Source organism: Phascolarctos cinereus, unplaced genomic scaffold (assembly GCF_003287225.1).
Source record: "Phascolarctos cinereus isolate Bilbo 61053 unplaced genomic scaffold, phaCin_HiC Scaffold_726;HRSCAF=1367, whole genome shotgun sequence".
NCBI classification, from domain to species: Eukaryota; Metazoa; Chordata; class Mammalia; order Diprotodontia; family Phascolarctidae; genus Phascolarctos; species Phascolarctos cinereus.
In genome coordinates, this window is record NW_027556098.1 from 227,605,090 (window position 1) to 227,616,023 (window position 10,934).

At 37.2% G+C, this 10,934-nt stretch overlaps 1 pseudogene; it reads right to left on the reverse strand.

The window, feature by feature from the left end:
• Nucleotides 1–790: 790 nt before the first annotated feature.
• LOC110201348 (large ribosomal subunit protein uL22 pseudogene) lies at nt 791–1,348 on the reverse strand (annotated as a pseudogene).
• Between the last annotated feature and the right edge of the window lie 9,586 nt (nt 1,349–10,934).

Below are 10,934 nucleotides of genomic sequence, written 5' to 3' on the forward strand. Positions count from 1 at the left end.
CAGAGGTAGGCTATAGTCGTTTGATTTTTCTTAAAACTTTTCCTCTTCTTGCTAGAAATGAAATGCAAAAAATTCTAGCATGAAATTCAGTTTTGGGGACAGGGAAGGAAAGGTTACAAAATTAAGTGTCTTTATTGTAATCATAAATATATTGACATAATTTAAATATTTATTGTCTCTTTACTTTTTAGGCCAAGGAACCTATTTCAGTTGTCTTTGCAGACTTCAAAATACCTAGCACATGACATGAACTGAATAAATATTTGTTGAATAAATGAACAAGGGCCTTACACATTTCAGTGAATCAGCATATCTGTGAAATATCTATGAGGATTCAAAGACACAGATTAAACCCGCATCTTCAAATCCTAAGCAACCATTGTCCATGACTTCTCATAAAATCTCCATATAAAGGTCCACCCAATAGCAGGGCTTCTTAACTTTTTCTTCTGTCGTTGACTCCTTTGGCTATCTGGTGAAACCTAAGGATCACTTCTTGGAATAATTATTTTAAATGAATAAAAGAAAATACATTGAATTATAAAGGAAATCAATGGTATTAAAATACAGTTATCAAAATATAGAACCCCCACCCCCACCCCACATTAAGAATACCCATTCTACATCTTTTGACAATGAACATGCATAGTGAAAAGAATGGTGGACTTAAAGATTACTTTGATTTTTTATTTGAGGTAAGGCTAAACTTTTAAAAGAAGAAAAATACTTTAAAAATATTTACTGTAAAAAATGTTTTCATTTCACTTTTATTTGCATTCTAATATCATATTTACTCCTGTGCCATAAGCTTTTGTTTCTTCAGTTTCTTCTGGGATGTCTTTTTCTTTTGAGCAACCTCCTCTTCTGGTTTAGGAACAATTTGTTCCTTTTCAGAAAGTATCATCTCAATATGGCAAAGAGAACTCACGTATGGGTTGATCTGACCATGAGCCATGTAAGTACACCGTCGCGCATTTTGGGAGACTTGTTAGCCTGGATATGCTCAATGACAAGAGAATCCATATCCAAACCCTTCAGTTCTGCATTACTCTCTGCATTTTTAAGCATGTGCAGCAAGAATTCAGCACTCTTTTTGGGTCGACGACCCTGTGTCTGACCCCCACTGTTTAGCCTGGGCACACCTGCCAATTCCACCATTATATCGCCTGAAGGAAACACATTGTTTCTTCAATGCGACATCTTTCAAATACTTGGTAGCTTTTCGGATATGCATGCCCTTGATAGCTTGGGCTGTTTCACGGGTGTTCTTGAAGCGGACCCGGAGATTTGAACCCTTTGACTTGCATGATTTTGTGGGGTGCTCTGGATCAAGAGAGTACCTCACCATTTTAAATGATTACCTAGAACGGGTCAAGGAAAGAATTGATTTTTTTTTACCTTTTTGTTTTCCATTCTTATTATCATTGACTTAAAAACCTTTACTGGATATCATGTTAGACATTTGGGGCATATTGGTTAGTTTAGCTTAAATGCATTGCTTTGTTTTGCTTTGTTTTTCCCACTTTTTATTCCTTGAATGACTCTGGTAAGGAGAAAAGGATGGACATTTGGGGAAATATGGGTGATGTATAAAAACATCAATAAAAAGTACATTACTAGACAGGATAAAACAAGAATTTGGCTTACCAGGCACAGAAGTACAATAAACTTGTCATTTGTGGACAAGGCAATCGACTTAGAGTCCAGAAGCCCTGGGTTCAAATCCTATCTCTGACAATATCTAGCTATGAGAACAGAGATCTCTTTAAACTTGTTTCTTCATTTATATAAAGGGAATAATAATATCTGTGATGTTTATCTCACAGTTTTTTGAGGCTTAAAATGTATAATGAATGCAAAGCATGTAGAACACTCTAGAGTGTTATATAAAATCACAATTATTATCATTATTATTCTATTGCCCCATCCAGACCAGCTAGCTCCTAGCTTGCTAAATAAGGTGACTTGTGGGCCCTTTAACAGAAAGATAGAGTACTAAAAGTACCTGAAAGGAAGTACAGTGCTTTGCTTGAATGCCTCTAGTACAAATTAACCTGCTACTTGTTGCTGTTGAGTTGTTTCAGTTGTGTCTGACTCTCTGTAACCCCATTTGAGGTTTTCTGGGCTAAGCTACTGGAGTGGTTTTCCATTTCCTTCTCCAGCTCACTTTACAGATGAGGAAACTGAGGCAAGCAGAGTGAAGTGAGTTGCCCTTGTCACACAGCAAGTGTCTGAGGCCAGATTTGAACTTAGGTCCTCCCGACACCAAAGCTGGCACTCTGCCCACTGCACCAGCTGCTCATAACCTGCTATTTCTTGAGGCATTATTCCATTCAGGTACATGCCTATCTGCCAATCAATTAGCACTTACTATGTACCAGATACTGTGTAAAGCAACAAATATACAAAAAACAAAAATGAAATAATCCTTGCCCTCAAGTAGATTATAATCTATTAGGGGACATAATATGTATATATCAAAGTAGACTTCACATAGGTTCCCAAAGTGGGCAATATTGGCCCCTGGGGGTGCTGGCATGATGGGGGGCCAGCAGTAGTACCTTCAGGTGCAATTGTGGGGCATTGAATAAAGATAAGGGGGCCATGGAAGCATAAGGAATGAAGATATTAGAAAATTTTAAAAAAAACATCCATAAGTGTTTCATTTGTTGTGTAACAGAGTTAAAGGCATAATGATTACATTATTTTCCAAATAAACACACAAAATGCTAGTTAAAACTGATCAGTCTGCTGACAGGTCTTTACAAGCAAGTGTTAGCAGGCAAGCGTGTTGTGCATTGTTGGGAAGTCCAGCATGCATCAGCAGGAATATGTGCATGTAATGACTTGTTTAAAATATGATACTATGGTAGCATAGTATATAGAGTGCTGGCCTTGGAGTCAGGAGGACCTGAGTTCAAATCCAGCCTCAGACACTTATTAGCTGTGTGACTTTGGTCAAGTCACTTAACCCATTGCCTAGCCAAAAATAAAATATGAAACTATACAGTTAGATGATGTAATATTGTATAATCAAAGTTTTAATGCAGGAAAAACCCCACAAATTTATAACAAATGATTAAAGTTAAGATGTGCCATTTAAAAAAATAGTTTATGGGTTTTTTTTTTAAAGACATAAATTAAAAAAAAAAATAAAGGGATAAATAAAGTAGATTTCCAGGGGGGTGCTGAATAAAATTTTTTTTAAGAGGAAGCAGTAGGCCAAATAAGTTTGGGAACCTCTGAAGCTGAGTGAGGACAGGAAGGAGAAATGTTCCTTGTCTTGTATGTTGAGGGCTATTTCCTAAATGCATAAGCTTGGCCTTCCAGCTAGGTATAAGATCCTTTCCCCTTCCCTCTATCCCGTAGGCAGGTAGGCAGTACAGTGGGTACAGTGCTAGATGTGGAGTCAAGAAAAACTGGGTTTGAATCCAGCCATAGATATTTACTATCTGTGTGATGGTAGGCAAGTTATTTAACCTCAGTTTGCCTCAATTCCCTTGTCTATAAAATGGGGCTGATAATAGTGGCCACCTCAAGAGGATATTTTTATAAGAGGGGGATAATATGGCACTACATAAATGTTTATAGTTGTTGTTATCTTGAGCAGCAGTAGTAGCACCCACCATACAGCAGTAGGACAGTGAGCTTGCTTTGGTGAGCCTGAATCATTGACCATTTCCTTCTGCTTTTTTCACCAACTAGAGATATTGACCAATGTACTGATAAAGAATTCTTGAGTTCCAAATCCAGGTCTTAGCCAGCCAGAGGGAGGAAAGATTCTTAGAGGGAAGAGAATCACAGCCACATCACCTTGGAGATGATCTACTAGTGATAGCTCAAGGCCTTTGATTCAAGCTCACCAAAGCAAGCTCACAGTCCTACAGCCATATTATCCCTCTTTTCCTAAAAATATCCCCTGGAGGTGGCCACTATTATTATTCCCCTTTTGATATATACACATTTTGTCCCCTAATAGATTGTAACATATTTGAGGGCAAGGATTGTTTTCATTCTTGTATTCTGTATACATCTCACACTGTATCCTGAGATAAGGTCAAAATGGCTTCATGATTTAGACATAAAAGGTGATTTCACAAGCAAATCAGGAAGCATGGAAAATTTTACCTGTTTGATCTATGGATAATGGAAGAATTTATGATCAAACAATATAAAAAACAATATAGGACACAAAATGGATAATTTTGAATACATCATCAAGAAACTGGGGGGGAAATTGCAGCAAGTTTCTCTGATGAAGGCCTCATTTCTCAAATATATAGAGAACTAAGTCAACTTTATAAGAATACAAGTAATTCCCCAATTGATGAATGGTCAAAGGATATGAACAGGCAGTTTTCAGAAGAAGAAATCAATGTTATCTATAGTCATGAGAAAAATGCTCTAAATCAGTATTGATTAGAGAAATCAAATTAAAACAACTCTGAAGTACCACCTTATACCTATCAGATTAGATAATATGAAAGAAATGGAAAATGACACTGGAGGGGATGTGGAAAAATTGGGATGCTAATGCACTATTGGTGGAGTGGTCAACTGATCCAACCATTATGGAAAACAATTTGGAAGTATAACTAAAGAGCTATAAAATTGTGTGTATCCTTTGACCTAGCAATACTGCTACTAGGTCTGTATTCCAAAGAGATCAAAGAAAAAGGAAAAGGACATATGTGTACAAAAATATTTATAGCATCTCTTTTTGTGGTGGTAAAGAATTGGAAATTGAGAGAATGCCTATCAATTGGGGTATGGCTGAACACATAGTGGTATATGATTGAGATGGAACACTATTGTGCTAATAAGAAATGACAGTCAGGATGCTTTCAGAAAAAGCTGGAAAAGCTTACATGAACTGATGCAAAGTGAAGTAAGCAGAACCAGGAGAACATTGTACACAGTAATAGCAATATTGTATGATCATCAACTGCAAATGACTTAGTTATTCTCAGAAATACAATGATCTAAGACAATTCCAAAAAACTTATGAAAAATGTTATCCTCATCCAATGAAAGAACTGATGGAGTCTGAATGCAGATTGAAGTGTACTTTTTTACTTTATTTTTCTTGGGGTTTTCTTTCCTGTATTTTCTTTTGCAATATGGCTAATATGGAAATGTTTTGCATGATTGCACATGTATAATCTGTATTAAATTGCCTGCCTTCTCAAGAAGGGGGAGAGGAAGAAGAGAGGAAGAGAATTTGGAACTCAAAATTTTACAAAAAGAATGTTTAAAAAAACCTTCCACATGGAATTGAGAGAAAAAAAAAACTGATCATGCTCAAATTAATGGCAGAGACAGGACTGAGCCTTGTGGCTTCTGATTCCTATTTTAGTGATCTTTCCCTAGGTCACAGTTAGGCCCTATAGTGGGACCCTGTGGAAGGGAAGGATCATACCGTTGACTTGTTTAGTAAAGCATTTAGGACATAAGAATTGCTTCATACATATTAAATAGCATCAAACATAGGGGATGAGCTATTTAGTTTATTTTTGTGTGCTGAGTAGATTTCTTAGTGATGCAAGTACATTTTCAGGTTGTTTACATTTGCTTTCAGTGATGGTTCTTTAAAATGCTGTCATCTCTTTCTCCCATGCCCCCACCACCCCTTTTCTATTATACATACTCAACTGGATTTCTGGGCACTTTGCCCAGTTTGTGTTTGTACATGTGTATGCTCACGTGTGTGTGTGTGTGTGTGTGTGTGTGTGTGTGTGTGTGCTTGTTTATGATTATGTACAACATCTTAGATCTTTTGGGGGTTTTTTCAGTGCTTTATAAATGATTGTTGTTAATGTTCTCAGTGAAGCTATTTGTGACTAGAACCCAGTTTTCAGTGATGACTCTACCAGAAAACAGGTAGAAGAGAGGTGTCTAATTATTCAGCTTTGTATTTGTAACCTTCACCAGCAAACAATGATGTGTGAGTTTAGAAATTGGAGACAAGGTGAATGCAGAGTACCCACTCTTCTGAGACAGATGTTAGGGAATCAGCTCAACTCAGAAATAACTATAAAATATTCAGAGGAATTCTCCTTCTGGAGAAGGAATAACAAGCACATGCATAACAATTACTAAAAAGATACCTCATGCTCAATACCAGCTGTCCTTCTTCCGTGCTAGACACTGACATGAACAATCCAGGGGACCACTAGAGGCTTAGATTAAGGAGGTAAGAGAGGGGGTCAGATATTAAAATTGGATGAGATTATTTTTTCTTATTGTGATTTCTTGAGACAAAATTAAGTTTGCATATCTTATCAGACATAGTTAAAATAGTACAAAAATAAATATATGACTTATCTCCAGAGTTATGCAAATGTTGTACACAAATCCATGTTGTCCATAAGTATACCCAGTCTTGGCTGACTATCCCCAGAACTCTAATTGGGTTTTGACCTTGACTATCAAGTAGGGGTATTGTGGCTTAGTACAGCTTGGTTTTGTATCCACATTATGTTCAGTCATGTTATTGATGAAGAGCTAGTATGAATTTTGAGGTAAGTGAGCTAGACAGAACTGGTGCCTTTAACTTCAATGAAGGGTAACAGACAAGGTTTAACTGTGGTAACTTGCATATATTTTAATGAAAAAAAAACTAAAGTGTTTTTTGTGATATTAGAAAAAAGAAAGAAAGTAATATTTTTATGGCCCCAAATCTCTCACTGAAGCTGTTGAAGCCTTAGGCATTGTGGTACTTGTCCATTCTCAAAGTGGACCAAAATGATATCACTATGTTGGGGTCAAGGTACAGTGTGTCCCACTGTGGCTGATCAGGCCAACACAAGCTTGGAAGGATCTATCATAGGCCAGGCAAAAATAGTCCACATGACCATTTGGAGTGAAGTTGTCTCTAAATTTGTGCATCTCACATTTCTTTTAAGCTACTCGAGTTCAGGTTTGTTCATAGAGCATAGCACTGTCTTTGATATGGGCATGCCACGATGAGCAGTTCTGTGCCAATGTCTCCCATGTCTCACAACTTATTCCAACCTTCACCAGAGAGGTCTTAAAAGTGTCCTTTTATCACTTGCCTTGTGTGAGTTCACTGTAAAATAATGTTTTAGGCAAATGTACATTTGGCATTCAAACAACATGGTTAGCCTATTGAAGCTGCATTCTTTGAAGTAGAGTTTAAATGCTTAACAGTTCAGCTCAACAAAGGACCTCAGAATCTGCCGGTGGTCTTCAGAATCTTCCTAAGACAATTCAAATGGAAGGGATTCTGGCATGACACTGGTAGACTGTCCAAGTTTCACAGGCACAAAACAATGAGATCAGAACAATAACTCTGTAGACCTTCAGTTTGGTAGACAGCCTAATACATCTTCCCTCCTACATTTCCTTCAAAATTTCCCAAACACTGAGTTAGCTCTGGCATTGTGTGTATCAACCTCCTAGAAATTATACTTCCAAGGTAAGTGAACTTATCCACAGCCTTCAAAATTTCTCCATTGCCTGTAACTATTTCCTGTAATGTATAGATGGTGTGGTACTGGCTAGTAGAGAACCTCTGTTTTCATGGCCAAAATTAGCACAAGCAACAGAGAATTGATCCACACTCTGTTGTACCTCAACTTCAGAGGCTGTACTGAGTGCACAATTAACTACAAACAAAAAGTTGTGCACCAAATCTCCCTCCATTTCAGTCTTGGCTTGTAACCTTTTCAAGTTAAATAATTTACTATTAATGTGGTAGCTGACCTTGATGCCGTTTTCATCCTTGTTGAAGGTATCAGAAAACATCACTAAAAACATCATGCTAAAAAGAATAGGAGTAAGTACACAGCCCTGCTGTACTCCATTGGTTACTGAGAAAGTGTGAAAGCATTGTCCATTATCCAGAATCCTTTCAAACATGCTATCATGGCACTGGCTTACAATAATGATGAACTTCTCTGCACAACCAAATTTTGAAATGATCTTCCACAAAGCCATTGGTATTTCCAAAAGAAAACTGCAGGACTGGAAAGTTTTTGTCAAGGACACAACTGCCAATGACTTTGAGCAACATAGTCATTGCTGCCCAGCCCTCCAATATTGTTTGTGCCCAAGATTTCACGCATTTTCTTCAGTTTAATTTGTTCAGGTGTTCTTTAGGTGAACACACTATATGGGGTAGCATAATAACCACCTAAACCACTCTGTTCTCCTAAGAAGAGAGCTCTGCTTTTGGCTCTCCCTTCTTCATCCACCCAACTCCTCTCCCAATATATATATAGAGTGGATCAGCCTATAAATGCTCTCAGGAGATCTGGCTCTTGATTTTTGAATGATGCCATATAAACAGCTTCTAAATGGGAAAAAAAGAAACTGGTAGCCTCATTAAATTAGTAGCAACAGTTGCAATCTTCCTGCCCCATAGATAAATTGCCTTCCCTGCATAATTATACTGACAATTACACTAAATTATGAAGAAAGTATGAAGGGGTAGGGTGTTCATGTTATCTCAATGAGTCAAGAGATATTTTACCCTTCTTATCATAGCTAGATGATACTACTGGCCTGCTCTGAATATCATATTAATTTTGAGTCTTTTTTCCCCAATAGTATTAATAGATTTTTTTGAATCACCTGTACTTTCTTACCCAGTACCCCTTGTTACAAATAGCATGTACTATAAAGAACATTGGATTTGGAATCATGAGACCTAGATTGGAACCCTGACATAACAGTTGTGTGACATTGACCAAATCACAAACTTTCTGAACCTTAGTTTCCTCATATGCAAAATGGAAAAACACAAAACTTTTTAAAATAATTGTTGTGAGGCTATTGATTGGATAAATGCAAATTAAAACAGTTCTGAGGTACTATCTCATACCTATTAGATTGGCTTTGATATGGGCATGCCACGATGAGCAGTTCTGTGCCAATGTCTCCCATGTCTCACAACTTATTTCAACCTTCCTCAGAGAGGTCTTAAAAGTGTCCTTTTATCACTTGCCTTGTGTGAGTTCACTGTAAAATAATGTTTTAGGCAAATGTACATTTGGCATTCAAACAAATGTTGGAGGGGATGTGAGAAAAATGAGACTTTAATACATTGTTGGTGGAGTTATGAACTGATCCAACCATTCTATAGAGCAATTTGGAACTATGCCCAAAGGGTTGTAAAACTATGTATACCCTCTGACCTAGCAATTCCACTATAATGTATCTATATTCCAAAAGAGATAAAAAAAAAAAAGGAAAAGGACCTATATGTACAAAAATATTGATAGCAGCTCTTTTCTGGAGGTAAAGAATTAGAAGTTGAGGGGAAGCCCGTTAATTGGGGAATATCTGAACAAGTTGTGGTATGTAATTATGATGGAATACTATTGTAATACATGAAATGATGAGCAGAATGCTCTCAGAAAAACCTGGAAAGACTTGCATGAGCTGATACAAAGTGAAGTGTACTGCGTACAAAGTGACAGCAATATTCTAATATGATGAGCTATAAATGACTTAGCTATTCTCAGCAATACAATGATCCCAGACAACTCTGAAGGATTTATGATGAAAAACGCTAACCATCCTCAGAGAAAACACTGATGCTATTTGAATACAGATTGAAGCATACTTTTTTCACTTTATTTTTCTTGAGTTTTTTTCTTGTCTGTGTTTTCTTTCACAACATGACTATTATGGATATGTTTTACATGACTACATATATAAGTTATGTGGAATTGCTTGCCTTCTCAATTGGGGTGGGGGTGAGGAGGGAGGAAGGGAGAGAATTTGAAACTTATAATTTTAAAAATGAATTTTAAAAATTGTTTTTACATGTAACTGGGAAAAAATAAAATACTAATTAAAAGCTAAAAAAAAATAAAAATAAATTTTTGTGAGGAAAGCATTTTGAACACCATAAAACATTTTATAAATACAAGCTTTTATTGCAAGCACCATGAGGAGCTAACCAGTGGGAACAAGGAGGAGTTGAGAAAGGCTTCTAGTAAAACATGGTATTTTAGTAGCGACTTAAAAAAAAGACTAGGGAGGTTAGTTGGTGGATCAGAAGAGGGAGAGATTTCCAGTATGGGGGACAGCCAAGGAAAATTCTTGGAATTGAAAGAGAGTGCCTTGTGCATGGAACAACCAGGAAGCCAGTGACACTGGATTAAAGAGTACATATTGGGAAGTAAGGTATGAAAAGACAGGAAGAGTAGGAGGGAGCTAGATTGTAAAGGGCTTTGAATGTCAAAGAAAGGATTGTGTATTTGATCCAGGAAGCAATAGGGAGACATCTGTTGTTTAGGAGAATCACTTTAGTGGCTGAATAGAGGATGGATTGCAGGGAGAGAGTTGAGACAGGTAGAACCACCAGAAGACTACTGCAATAATCCAAGTATGAGGTAATGAGAGATTATACTAGAGTGGTAACAATGTCAAAGGATAGACTGGGGCTTATTCAAGATATGTTCAATAGGTCTTGGCAACAGATTGAATATGGGAGGCAACGGGTAGTAAGGAGTCTAGGATGACTTCTAAGTTTCCAGCCTGAGGGACTGGGAGGATGGTGTTTCCCTCTTCAGTAATAGGGAAAGTAGAAGGAGGAAAATGATTAAGGGCAAAAGAAAATAAGTTCACTCTTGGATAAATTGAGTTTGATGTCTACTGGATATTTAGTTCAAAATATCTAAAAGGCATTTGGAAATGTAAGATTGGAAATCACCTCAGAGTTTGATCAGAATAGATAGAGGTGGTAATTAAATCCATGGGAGTTGATGAGATCACCCAGTGAAGTAGCATGATGGGAGAAGAAAAAAGGCCCCAGAATAGAACCTTGAGGGGTACCTACAATTAGATAGTGTGATCTGAAAAAGGATACAAAGCAGCAGTGATCAGATACCTAGGAAGAGACCAGGAGAAAGCAGGGTCTTGAAAACCTAGAGAGAAGTTATTATCAAAGAGGAGAGAACCAC